Source organism: Haliaeetus albicilla, unplaced genomic scaffold (assembly GCF_947461875.1).
Source record: "Haliaeetus albicilla unplaced genomic scaffold, bHalAlb1.1 scaffold_34, whole genome shotgun sequence".
Lineage (NCBI taxonomy): Eukaryota > Metazoa > Chordata > Aves > Accipitriformes > Accipitridae > Haliaeetus > Haliaeetus albicilla.
The window spans coordinates 2,629,423-2,642,939 of NW_027212433.1; positions in this window are offsets into that span (position 1 = coordinate 2,629,423).

Genomic DNA, 13,517 nt, shown 5'->3' on the forward strand with positions numbered 1-13,517 from the left:
CAGCTTTCCGGGCTGCCACCTTCCGTGTGGGACAAGGAGCCGGACGTTTGCCTTTTCGGGAACAGGCTCTGCCGAGGATGCGCACCGTGAGAGATTGCGTCTTTGGGAAAGCAGAGATTCCCAGTGCGGTGGTGCCTGTGAATAGGCTGCAGGGGGAAGGTGAAGACCAGCAACAGCTTTCCGGGCTGCCACCTTCCGTGTGGGACAAGGAGCCGGACGTTTGCCTTTTCGGGAACAGGCTCTGCCGAGGATGCGCACCGTGAGACGTTCCTTCTCTGGGCAAGCACAGATCCCAAAACCTGTTGTGCCTGTGAATAGGCTGCAGGGGGAAGGTGAAGACCAGCAACAGCTTTCAGGGCTGCCACTTTCCGTGTGGGACAAGGAGCCGGACGTTTGCCTTTTCGGGAACAGGCTCTGCCGAGGATGCGCACCGTGAGAGATTGCGTCTTTGGGAAAGCAGAGATTCCCAGTGCGGTGGTGCCTGTGAATAGGCTGCAGGGGGAAGGTGAAGACCAGCAACAGCTTTCCGGGCTGCCACCTTCCGTGTGGGACAAGGAGCCGGACGTTTGCCTTTTCGGGAACAGGCTCTGCCGAGGATGCGCACCGTGAGATGTTCCTTCTCTGGGCAAGCACAGATCCCAAAACCTGTTGTGCCTGTGAATAGGCTGCAGGGGGAAGGTGAAAGACCAGCAACAGCTTTCAGGGCTGCCACCTTCCGTGTGGGACAAGGAGCCGGACGTTTGCCTTTTCGGGAACAGGCTCTGCCGAGGATGCGCACCGTGAGATGTTCCTTCTCTGGGCAAGCAGAGATCCCAATACCTGTTGTGCCTGTGAATAGGCTGCAGGGGGAAGGTGAAGACCAGCAACAGCTTTCCGGGCTGCCACCTTCCGTGTGGGACAAGGAGCCGGACGTTTGCCTTTTCGGGAACAGGCTCTGCCGAGGATGCGCACCGTGAGATGTTCCTTCTCTGGGCAAGCACAGATCCCAAAACCTGTTGTGCCTGTGAATAGGCTGCAGGGGGAAGGTGAAGACCAGCAACAGCTTTCCGGGCTGCCACCTTCCGTGTGGGACAAGGAGCTGGACGTTTGCCTTTTCGGGAACAGGCTCTGCCGAGGATGCGCACCGTGAGGGATTGCGTCTTTGGGAAAGCAGAGATTCCCAGTGCGGTTGTGCCTGTGAATAGGCTGCACGGGGAAGGGGAAGGTGAAGACCAGCAACAGCTTTCCGGGCTGCCACCTTCCGTGTGGGACAAGGAGCCGGACGTTTGCCTTTTCGGGAACACGCTCTGCCGAGGATGCGCACCGTGAGAGATTGCGTCCTTGGGAAAGCAGAGATTCCCAGTGCGGTGGTGCCTGTGAATAGGCTGCAGGGGGAAGGTGAAGACCAGCAACAGCTTTCAGGGCTGCCACCTTCCGTGTGGGACAAGGAGCCGGACGTTTGCCTTTTCGGGAACAGGCTCTGCCGAGGATGCGCACCGTGAGACGTTCCTTCTCTGGGCAAGCAGAGATTCCCAGTGCGGTGGTGCCTGTGCATAGGCTGCAGGGGGAAGGTGAAGACCAGCAACAGCTTTCAGGACTGCCACCTTCCGTGTGGGACAAGGAGCCGGACGTTTGCCTTTTCGGGAACAGGCTCTGCCGAGGATGCGCACCATGAGAGATTGCGTCTTTGCGAAAGCAGAGATTCCTAGTGCGGTGGTGCCTGTGAATAGGCTGCAGGGGGAAGGTGAAGACCAGCAACAGCTTTCTGGGCTGCCACCTTCCGTGTGGGACAAGGAGCCGGACGTTTGCCTTTTCGGGAACAGGCTCTGCCAAGGATGCGCACCGTGAGACGTTCTTTCTCTGGGCAAGCACAGATCCCAAAACCTGTTGTGCCTGTGAATAGGCTGCAGGGGGAAGGTGAAGACCAGCAACAGCTTTCCGGGCTGCCACCTTCCGTGTGGGACAAGGAGCCGGACGTTTGCCTTTTCGGGAACAGGCTCTGCCGAGGATGCGCACCATGAGAGATTGCGTCTTTGGGAAAGCAGAGATTCCCAGTGCGGTGGTGCCTGTGAATAGGCTGCAGGGGGAAGGTGAAGACCAGCAACAGCTTTCCGGGCTGCCACCTTCCGTGTGGGACAAGGAGCCGGACGTTTGCCTTTTCGGGAACAGGCTCTGCCGAGGATGCGCACCGTGAGATGTTCCTTCTCTGGGCAAGCACAGATCCCAAAACCTGTTGTGCCTGTGAATAGGCTGCAGGGGGAAGGTGAAGACCAGCAACAGCTTTCCGGGCTGCCACCTTCCGTGTGGGACAAGGAGCCGGACGTTTGCCTTTTCGGGAACAGGCTCTGCCGAGGATGCGCACCGTGAGAGATTGCGTCTTTAGGAAAGCAGAGATTCCCAGTGCGGTGGTACCTGTGAATAGGCTGCAGGGGGAAGGTGAAGACCAGCAACAGCTTTCCGGGCTGCCACCTTCCGTGTGGGACAAGGAGCCGGACGTTTGCCTTTTCGGGAACAGGCTCTGCCGAGGATGCGCACCGTGAGAGATTGCGTCTTTGGGAAAGCAGAGATTCCCAGTGCGGTGGTGCCTGTGAATAGGCTGCAGGGGGAAGGTGAAGACCAGCAACAGCTTTCCGGGCTGCCACCTTCCGTGTGGGACAAGGAGCCGGACGTTTGCCTTTTCGGGAACAGGCTCTGCCGAGGATGCGCACCGTGAGACGTTCCTTCTCTGGGCAAGCAGAGATTCCCAGTGCGGTGGTGCCTGTGAATAGGCTGCAGGGGGAAGGTGAAGACCAGCAACAGCTTTCCGGGCTGCCACCTTCCATGTGGGACAAGGAGCCGGACGTTTGCCTTTTCGGGAACAGGCTCTGCCGAGGATGCGCACCGTGAGATGTTCCTTCTCTGGGCAAGCACAGATCCCAAAACCTGTTGTGCCTGTGAATAGGCTGCAGGGGGAAGGTGAAGACCAGCAACAGCTTTCCGGGCTGCCACCTTCCGTGTGGGACAAGGAGCCGGACGTTTGCCTTTTCGGGAACAGGCTCTGCCGAGGATGCGCACCGTGAGATGTTCCTTCTCTGGGCAAGCACAGATCCCCAAACCTGTTGTGCCTGTGAATAGGCTGCAGGGGGAAGGTGAAGACCAGCAACAGCTTTCCGGGCTGCCACCTTCCGTGTGGGACAAGGAGCCGGACGTTTGCCTTTTCGGGAACAGGCTCTGCCGAGGATGCGCACCGTGAGATGTTCCTTCTCTGGGCAAGCACAGATCCCAAAACCTGTTGTGCCTGTGAATAGGCTGCAGGGGGAAGGTGAAGACCAGCAACAGCTTTCCGGGCTGCCACCTTCCGTGTGGGACAAGGAGCCGGACGTTTGCCTTTTCGGGAACAGGCTCTGCCGAGGATGCGCACCGTGAGATGTTCCTTCTCTGGGCAAGCACAGATCCCAAAACCTGTTGTGCCTGTGAATAGGCTGCAGGGGGAAGGTGAAGACCAGCAACAGCTTTCCGGGCTGCCACCTTCCGTGTGGGACAAGGAGCCGGACGTTTGCCTTTTCGGGAACAGGCTCTGCCGAGGATGCGCACCGTGAGATGTTCCTTCTCTGGGCAAGCACAGATCCCCAAACCTGTTGTGCCTGTGAATAGGCTGCAAGGGGAAGGTGAAGACCAGCAACAGCTTTCCGGGCTGCCTCCTTCTGTGTGGGACAAGGAGCCGGACGTTTGCCTTTTCGGGAACAGGCTCTGCCGAGGATGCGCACCGTGAGATGTTCCTTCTCTGGGCAAGCACAGATCCCAAAACCTGTTGTGCCTGTGAATAGGCTGCAGGGGGAAGGTGAAGACCAGCAACAGCTTTCCGGGCTGCCACCTTCCGTGTGGGACAAGGAGCCGGACGTTTGCCTTTTCGGGAACAGGCTCTGCCGAGGATGCGCACCGTGAGATGTTCCTTCTCTGGGCAAGCACAGATCCCAAAACCTGTTGTGCCTGTGAATAGGCTGCAGGGGGAAGTTGAAGACGAGCAACAGCTTTCCGGGCTGCCACCTTCCGTGTGGGACAAGGAGCCGGACGTTTGCCTTTTCGGGAACAGGCTCTGCCGAGGATGCGCACCGTGAGATGTTCCTTCTCTGGGCAAGCAGAGATTCGCACTGCGGTTGTGCCTGTGAATAGGCTGCAGGGGGAAGGTGAAGACCAGCAAGAGCTTTCAGGGCTGCCACCTTCAGTGTGGGACAAGGAGCTGGACGTTTGCCTTTTAGGGAATAGGCTCTGCCGAGTATGCGCACTGTGAGATGTTCCTTCTCTGGGCAAGCACAGATCCCAAAACCTGTTGTGCCTGTGAATAGGCTGCAGGGGGAAGGTGAAGACCAGCAACAGCTTTCAGGGCTGCCACCTTCCGTGTGGGACAAGGAGCCGGACGTTTGCCTTTTCGGGAACAGGCTCTGCCGAGGATGCGCACCATGAGAGACTGCGTCTTTGCGAAAGCAGAGATTCCTAGTGCGGTGGTGCCTGTGAATAGGCTGCAGGGGGAAGGTGAAGACCAGCAACAGCTTTCCGGGCTGCCACCTTCCGTGTGGGACAAGGAGCCGGACGTTTGCCTTTTCGGGAACAGGCTCTGTCGAGGATGCGCACCATGAGACGTTCCTTCTCTGGGCAAGCACAGATCCCAAAACTTGTTGTGCCTGTGAATAGGCTGCAGGGGGAAGGTGAAGACCAGCAACAGCTTTCCGGGCTGCCACCTTCCGTGTGGGACAAGGAGCCGGACGTTTGCCTTTTCGGGAACAGGCTCTGCCGAGGATGCGCACCATGAGAGATTGCGTCTTTGGGAAAGCAGAGATTCCCAGTGCGGTTGTGCCTGTGAATAGGCTGCAGGGGGAAGGTGAAGACCAGCAACAGCTTTCCGGGCTGCCACCTTCCGTGTGGGACAAGGAGCCGGACGTTTGCCTTTTCGGGAACAGGCTCTGCCGAGGATGCGCACCGTGAGATGTTCCTTCTCTGGGCAAGCAGAGATCCCAAAACCTGTTGTGCCTGTGAATAGGCTGCAGGGGGAAGGTGAAGACCAGCAACAGCTTTCCGGGCTGCCACCTTCCGTGTGGGACAAGGAGCCGGACGTTTGCCTTTTCGGGAACAGGCTCTGCCGAGGATGCGCACCGTGAGAGATTGCGTCTTTGGGAAAGCAGAGATTCCCAGTGCGGTGGTGCCTGTGAATAGGCTGCAGGGGGAAGGTGAAGACCAGCAACAGCTTTCCGGGCTGCCACCTTCCGTGTGGGACAAGGAGCCGGACGTTTGCCTTTTCGGGAACAGGCTCTGCCGAGGATGCGCACCGTGAGATGTTCCTTCTCTGGGCAAGCAGAGATTCCCAATGCGGTGGTGCCTGTGAATAGGCTGCAGGGGGAAGGTGAAGACCAGCAACAGCTTTCCGGGCTGCCACCTTCCGTGTGGGACAAGGAGCCGGACGTTTGCCTTTTCAGGAACAGGCTCTGCCGAGGATGCGCACCATGAGATGTTCCTTCTCTGGGCAAGCACAGATCCCAAAACCTGTTGTGCCTGTGAATAGGCTGCAGGGGGAAGGTGAAGACCAGCAACAGCTTTCAGGGCTGCCACCTTCCGTGTGGGACAAGGAGCCGGACGTTTGCCTTTTCGGGAACAGGCTCTGCCGAGGATGCGCACCGTGAGATGTTCCTTCTCTGGGCAAGCACAGATCCCAAAACCTGTTGTGCCTGTGAATAGGCTGCAGGGGGAAGGTGAAAGACCAGCAACAGCTTTCCGGGCTGCCACCTTCCGTGTGGGACAAGGAGCCGGACGTTTGCCTTTTCGGGAACAGGCTCTGCCGAGGATGCGCACCGTGAGAGATTGCGTCTTTGGGAAAGCAGAGATTCCCAGTGCGGTGGTGCCTGTGAATAGGCTGCAGGGGGAAGGTGAAGACCAGCAAGAGCTTTCCGGGCTGCCACCTTCCGTGTGGGACAAGGAGCCGGACGTTTGCCTTTTCGGGAACAGGCTCTGCCGAGGATGCGCACCGTGAGACGTTCCTTCTCTGGGCAAGCACAGATCCCAAAATCTGTTGTGCCTGTGAATAGGCTGCAGGGGGAAGGTGAAGACCAGCAACAGCTTTCCGGGCTGCCACCTTCCGTGTGGGACAAGGAGCCGGACGTTTGCCTTTTCGGGAACACGCTCTGCCGAGGATGCGCACCGTGAGAGATTGCGTCTTTGGGAAAGCAGAGATTCCCAGTGCGGTGGTGCCTGTGAATAGGCTGCAGGGGGAAGGTGAAGACCAGCAAGAGCTTTCCGGGCTGCCACCTTCCGTGTGGGACAAGGAGCCGGACGTTTGCCTTTTCGGGAACAGGCTCTGCCGAGGATGCGCACCGTGAGACGTTCCTTCTCTGGGCAAGCAGAGATTCCCAGTTCGGTGGTGCCTGTGAATAGGCTGCAGGGGGAAGGTGAAGACCAGCAACAGCTTTCCGGGCTGCCACCTTCCGTGTGGGACAAGGAGCCGGACGTTTGCCTTTTCGGGAACAGGCTCTGCCGAGGATGCGCACCGTGAGAGATTGCGTCTTTGGGCAAGCACAGATCCCAAAACCTGTTGTGCCTGTGAATAGGCTGCAGGGGGAAGGTGAAGACCAGCAACAGCTTTCCGGGCTGCCACCTTCCGTGTGGGACAAGGAGCCGGACGTTTGCCTTTTCGGGAACAGGCTCTGCCGAGGATGCGCACCGTGAGATGTTCCTTCTCTGGGCAAGCACAGATCCCCAAACCTGTTGTGCCTGTGAATAGGCTGCAGGGGGAAGGTGAAGACCAGCAACAGCTTTCCGGGCTGCCACCTTCCGTGTGGGACAAGGAGCCGGACGTTTGCCTTTTCGGGAACAGGCTCTGCCGAGGATGCGCACCGTGAGATGTTCCTTCTCTGGGCAAGCACAGATCCCCAAACCTGTTGTGCCTGTGAATAGGCTGCAGGGGGAAGGTGAAGACCAGCAACAGCTTTCTGGGCTGCCACCTTCCGTGTGGGACAAGGAGCCGGACGTTTGCCTTTTCGGGAACAGGATCTGCCGAGGATGCGCACTGTGAGATGTTCCTTCTCTGGGCAAGCACAGATGCCCAAACCTGTTGTGCCTGTGAATAGGCTGCAGGGGGAAGGTGAAGACCAGCAACAGCTTTCCGGGCTGCCACCTTCCGTGTGGGACAAGGAGCCGGACGTTTGCCTTTTCGGGAACAGGCTCTGCCGAGGATGCGCACCGTGAGATGTTCCTTCTGTGGGCAAGCACAGATCCCAAAACCTGTTGTGCCTGTGAATAGGCTGCAGGGGGAAGGTGAAGACGAGCAACAGCTTTCTGGGCTGCCACCTTCCGTGTGGGACAAGGAGCCGGACGTTTGCCTTTTCGGGAACAGGCTCTGCCGAGGATGCGCACCGTGAGATGTTCCTTCTCTGGGCAAGCACAGATCCCAAAACCTGTTGTGCCTGTGAATAGGCTGCAGGGGGAAGGTGAAGACCAGCAACAGCTTTCCGGGCTGCCACCTTCCGTGTGGGACAAGGAGCCGGACGTTTGCCTTTTCGGGAACAGGATCTGTCGAGGATGCGCACCGTGAGATGTTCCTTCTCTGGGCAAGCAGAGATCCCAAAACCTGTTGTGCCTGTGAATAGGCTGCAGGGGGAAGGTGAAGACCAGCAACAGCTTTCCGGGCTGCCACCTTCCGTGTGGGACAAGGAGCCGGACGTTTGCCTTTTCGGGAACAGGCTCTGCCGAGGATGCGCACCGTGAGAGATTGCGTCTTTGGGAAAGCAGAGATTCCCAGTGCGGTGCTGCCTGTGAATAGGCTGCAGGGGGAAGGTGAAGACCAGCAACAGCTTTCCGGGCTGCCACCTTCCGTGTGGGACAAGGAGCCGGACGTTTGCCTTTTCGGGAACAGGCTCTGCCGAGGATGCGCACCGTGAGATGTTCCTTCTCTGGGCAAGCACAGATCCCCAAACCTGTTGTGCCTGTGAATAGGCTGCAGGGGGAAGGTGAAGACCAGCAACAGCTTTCCGGGCTGCCACCTTCCGTGTGGGACAAGGAGCCGGACGTTTGCCTTTTCGGGAACAGGCTCTGCCGAGGATTCGCACCGTGAGATGTTCCTTCTCTGGGCAAGCACAGATCCCAAAACCTGTTGTGCCTGTGAATAGGCTGCAGGGGGAAGGTGAAGACGAGCAACAGCTTTCCGGGCTGCCACCTTCCGTGTGGGACAAGGAGCCGGACGTTTGCCTTTTCGGGAACAGGCTCTGCCGAGGATGCGCACCGTGAGAGATTGCGTCTTTGGGAAAGCAGAGATCCCAAAACCTGTTGTGCCTGTGAATAGGCTGCAGGGGGAAGGTGAAGACCAGCAACAGCTTTCCGGGCTGCCACCTTCCGTGTGGGACAAGGAGCCGGACGTTTGCCTTTTCGGGAACAGGCTCTGCCGAGGATGCGCACCGTGAGATGTTCCTTCTCTGGGCAAGCACAGATCCCCAAACCTGTTGTGCCTGTGAATAGGCTGCAGGGGGAAGGTGAAGACCAGCAACAGCTTTCAGGGCTGCCACCTTCCGTGTGGGACAAGGAGCCGGACGTTTGCCTTTTCGGGAACAGGCTCTGCCGAGGATGCGCACCGTGAGATGTTCCTTCTCTGGGCAAGCACAGATCCCAAAACCTGTTGTGCCTGTGAATAGGCTGCAGGGGGAAGGTGAAGACGAGCAACAGCTTTCCGGGCTGCCACCTTCCGTGTGGGACAAGGAGCCGGACGTTTGCCTTTTCGGGAACAGGCTCTGCCGAGGATGCGCACCGTGAGAGATTGCGTCTTTGGGAAAGCAGAGATCCCAAAACCTGTTGTGCCTGTGAATAGGCTGCAGGGGGAAGGTGAAGACCAGCAACAGCTTTCCGGGCTGCCACCTTCCGTGTGGGACAAGGAGCCGGACGTTTGCCTTTTCGGGAACAGGCTCTGCCGAGGATGCGCACCGTGAGATGTTCCTTCTCTGGGCAAGCACAGATCCCAAAACCTGTTGTGCCTGTGAATAGGCTGCAGGGGGAAGTTGAAGACGAGCAACAGCTTTCCGGGCTGCCACCTTCCGTGTGGGACAAGGAGCCGGACGTTTGCCTTTTCGGGAACAGGCTCTGCCGAGGATGCGCACCGCGAGAGATTGCGTCTTTGGGAAAGCAGAGATCCCAAAACCTGTTGTGCCTGTGAATAGGCTGCAGGGGGAAGGTGAAGACCAGCAACAGCTTTCCGGGCTGCCACCTTCCGTGTGGGACAAGGAGCCGGACGTTTGCCTTTTCGGGAACACGCTCTGCCGAGGATGCGCACCGCGAGAGATTGCGTCTTTGGGAAAGCAGAGATCCCAAACCCTGTTGTGCCTGTGAATAGGCTGCAGGGGGAAGGTGAAGACCAGCAACAGCTTTCCGGGCTGCCACCTTCCGTGTGGGACAAGGAGCCGGACGTTTGCCTTTTCGGGAACAGGCTCTGCCGAGGATGCGCACCGTGAGATGTTCCTTCTCTGGGCAAGCACAAATCCCAAAACCTGTTGTGCCTGTGAATAGGCTGCAGGGGGAAGGTGAAGACCAGCAACAGCTTTCAGGGCTGCCACCTTCCGTGTGGGACAAGGAGCCGGACGTTTGCCTTTTCGGGAACAGGCTCTGCCGAGGATGCGCACCGTGAGATGTTCCTTCTCTGGGCAAGCACAGATCCCCAAACCTGTTGTGCCTGTGAATAGGCTGCAGGGGGAAGGTGAAGACCAGCAACAGCTTTCCGGGCTGCCACCTTCCGTGTGGGACAAGGAGCCGGACGTTTGCCTTTTCGGGAACAGGCTCTGCCGAGGATGCGCACCGTGAGATGTTCCTTCTCTGGGCAAGCACAGATCCCCAAACCTGTTGTGCCTGTGAATAGGCTGCAGGGGGAAGGTGAAGACCAGCAACAGCTTTCCGGGCTGCCACCTTCCGTGTGGGACAAGGAGCCGGACGTTTGCCTTTTCGGGAACAGGCTCTGCCGAGGATGCGCACCGTGAGATGTTCCTTCTCTGGGCAAGCACAGATCCCCAAACCTGTTGTGCCTGTGACTAGGCTGCAGGGGGAAGGTGAAGACCAGCAACAGCTTTCCGGGCTGCCACCTTCCGTGTGGGACAAGGAGCCGGACGTTTGCCTTTTCGGGAACAGGCTCTGCCGAGGATGCGCACCGTGAGATGTTCCTTCTCTGGGCAAGCACAGATCCCCAAACCTGTTGTGCCTGTGAATAGGCTGCAGGGGGAAGGTGAAGACCAGCAAGAGCTTTCCGGGCTGCCACCTTCCGTGTGGGACAAGGAGCCGGACGTTTGCCTTTTCGGGAACAGGCTCTGCCGAGGATGCGCACCGTGAGATGTTCCTTCTCTGGGCAAGCACAGATCCCCAAACCTGTTGTGCCTGTGAATAGGCTGCAGGGGGAAGGTGAAGACCAGCAACAGCTTTCCGGGCTGCCACCTTCCGTGTGGGACAAGGAGCCGGACGTTTGCCTTTTCGGGAACAGGCTCTGCCGAGGATGCGCACCGTGAGATGTTCCTTCTCTGGGCAAGCACAGATCCCCAAACCTGTTGTGCCTGTGAATAGGCTGCAGGGGGAAGGTGAAGACCAGCAACAGCTTTCCGGGCTGCCACCTTCCGTGTGGGACAAGGAGCCGGACGTTTGCCTTTTCGGGAACAGGCTCTGCCGAGGATGCGCACCGTGAGATGTTCCTTCTCTGGGCAAGCACAGATCCCAAAACCTGTTGTGCCTGTGAATAGGCTGCAGGGGGAAGGTGAAGACCAGCAACAGCTTTCCGGGCTGCCACCTTCCGTGTGGGACAAGGAGCCGGACGTTTGCCTTTTCGGGAACAGGCTCTGCCGAAGATGCGCACCGTGAGATGTTCCTTCTCTGGGCAAGCACAGATCCCCAAAGCTGTTGTGCCTGTGAATAGGCTGCAGGGGGAAGGTGAAGACCAGCAACAGCTTTCCGGGCTGCCACCTTCCGTGTGGGACAAGGAGCCGGACGTTTGCCTTTTCGGGAACAGGCTCTGCCGAGGATGCGCACCGTGAGAGATTGCGTCTTTGGGAAAGCAGAGATCCCAAAACCTGTTGTGCCTGTGAATAGGCTGCAGGGGGAAGGTGAAGACCAGCAACAGCTTTCAGGGCTGCCACCTTCCGTGTGGGACAAGGAGCCGGACGTTTGCCTTTTCGGGAACAGGCTCTGCCGAGGATGCGCACCGTGAGATGTTCCTTCTCTGGGCAAGCACAGATCCCAAAACCTGTTGTGCCTGTGAATAGGCTGCAGGGGGAAGGTGAAGACCAGCAACAGCTTTCCGGGCTGCCACCTTCCGTGTGGGACAAGGAGCCGGACGTTTGCCTTTTCGGGAACAGGCTCTGCCGAGGATGCGCACCGTGAGAGATTGCGTCTTTGGGCAAGCACAGATCCCCAAACCTGTTGTGCCTGTGAATAGGCTGCAGGGGGAAGGTGAAGACCAGCAACAGCTTTCCGGGCTGCCACCTTCCGTGTGGGACAAGGAGCCGGACGTTTGCCTTTTCGGGAACAGGCTCTGCCGAGGATGCGCACCGTGAGATGTTCCTTCTCTGCGCAAGCAGAGATCCCCAAACCTGTTGTGCCTGTGAATAGGCTGCAGGGGGAAGGTGAAGACCAGCAACAGCTTTCAGGGCTGCCACCTTCCGTGTGGGACAAGGAGCCGGACGTTTGCCTTTTCGGGAACAGGCTCTGCCGAGGATGCGCACCGTGAGAGATTGCGTCTTTGGGAAAGCACAGATCCCCAAACCTGTTGTGCCTGTGAATAGGCTGCAGGGGGAAGGTGAAGACCAGCAACAGCTTTCCGGGCTGCCACCTTCCGTGTGGGACAAGGAGCCGGACGTTTGCCTTTTCGGGAACAGGCTCTGCCGAGGATGCGCACCATGAGATGTTCCTTCTCTGGGCAAGCACAGATCCCCAAACCTGTTGTGCCTGTGAATAGGCTGCAGGGGGAAGGTGAAGACCAGCAACAGCTTTCCGGGCTGCCACCTTCCGTGTGGGACAAGGAGCCGGACGTTTGCCTTTTTGGGAACAGGCTCTGCCGAGGATGCGCACCGTGAGATGTTCCTTCTCTGGGCAAGCAGAGATCCCAAAACCTGTTGTGCCTGTGAATAGGCTGCAGGGGGAAGGTGAAGACCAGCAACAGCTTTCCGGGCTGCCACCTTCCGTGTGGGACAAGGAGCCGGACGTTTGCCTTTTCGGGAACAGGCTCTGCCGAGGATGCGCACCGTGAGATGTTCCTTCTCTGGGCAAGCACAGATCCCCAAACCTGTTGTGCCTGTGAATAGGCTGCAGGGGGAAGGTGAAGACCAGCAACAGCTTTCCGGGCTGCCACCTTCCGTGTGGGACAAGGAGCCGGACGTTTGCCTTTTCGGGAACAGGCTCTGCCGAGGATGCGCACCGTGAGATGTTCCTTCTCTGGGCAAGCAGAGATCCCCAAACCTGTTGTGCCTGTGAATAGGCTGCAGGGGGAAGGTGAAGACCAGCAACAGCTTTCAGGGCTGCCACCTTCCGTGTGGGACAAGGAGCCGGACGTCTGCCTTTTCGGGAACAGGCTCTGCCGAGGATGCGCACCGTGAGATGTTCCTTCTCTGGGCAAGCACAGATCCCAAAACCTGTTGTGCCTGTGAATAGGCTGCAGGGGGAAGGTGAAGACCAGCAACAGCTTTCCGGGCTGCCACCTTCCGTGTGGGACAAGGAGCCGGACGTTTGCCTTTTCGGGAACAGGCTCTGCCGAGGATGCGCACCGTGAGATGTTCCTTCTCTGGGCAAGCACAGATCCCCAAACCTGTTGTGCCTGTGAATAGGCTGCAGGGGGAAGGTGAAGACCAGCAACAGCTTTCAGGGCTGCCACCTTCCGTGTGGGACAAGGAGCCGGACGTTTGCCTTTTCGGGAACAGGCTCTGCCGAGGATGCGCACCGTGAGAGATTGCGTCTTTGGGAAAGCACAGATCCCAAAACCTGTTGTGCCTGTGAATAGGCTGCAGGGGGAAGGTGAAGACCAGCAACAGCTTTCCGGGCTGCCACCTTCCGTGTGGGACAAGGAGCCGGACGTTTGCCTTTTCGGGAACAGGCTCTGCCGAGGATGCGCACCGTGAGATGTTCCTTCTCTGGGCAAGCACAGATCCCCAAACCTGTTGTGCCTGTGAATAGGCTGCAGGGGGAAGGTGAAGACCAGCAACAGCTTTCCGGGCTGCCACCTTCCGTGTGGGACAAGGAGCCGGACGTTTGCCTTTTCGGGAACAGGCTCTGCCGAGGATGCGCACCGTGAGATGTTCCTTCTCTGGGCAAGCACAGATCCCCAAACCTGTTGTGCCTGTGAATAGGCTGCAGGGGGAAGGTGAAGACCAGCAACAGCTTTCCGGGCTGCCACCTTCCGTGAAGGACAAGGAGCCGGACGTTTGCCTTTTCGGGAACAGGCTCTGCTGAGGATGCGCACCGTGAGATGTTCCTACTCTGGGCAAGCACAGATCCCAAAACCTGTTGTGCCTGTGAATAGGCTGCAGGGGGAAGGTGAAGACCAGCAACAGCTTTCCGGGCTG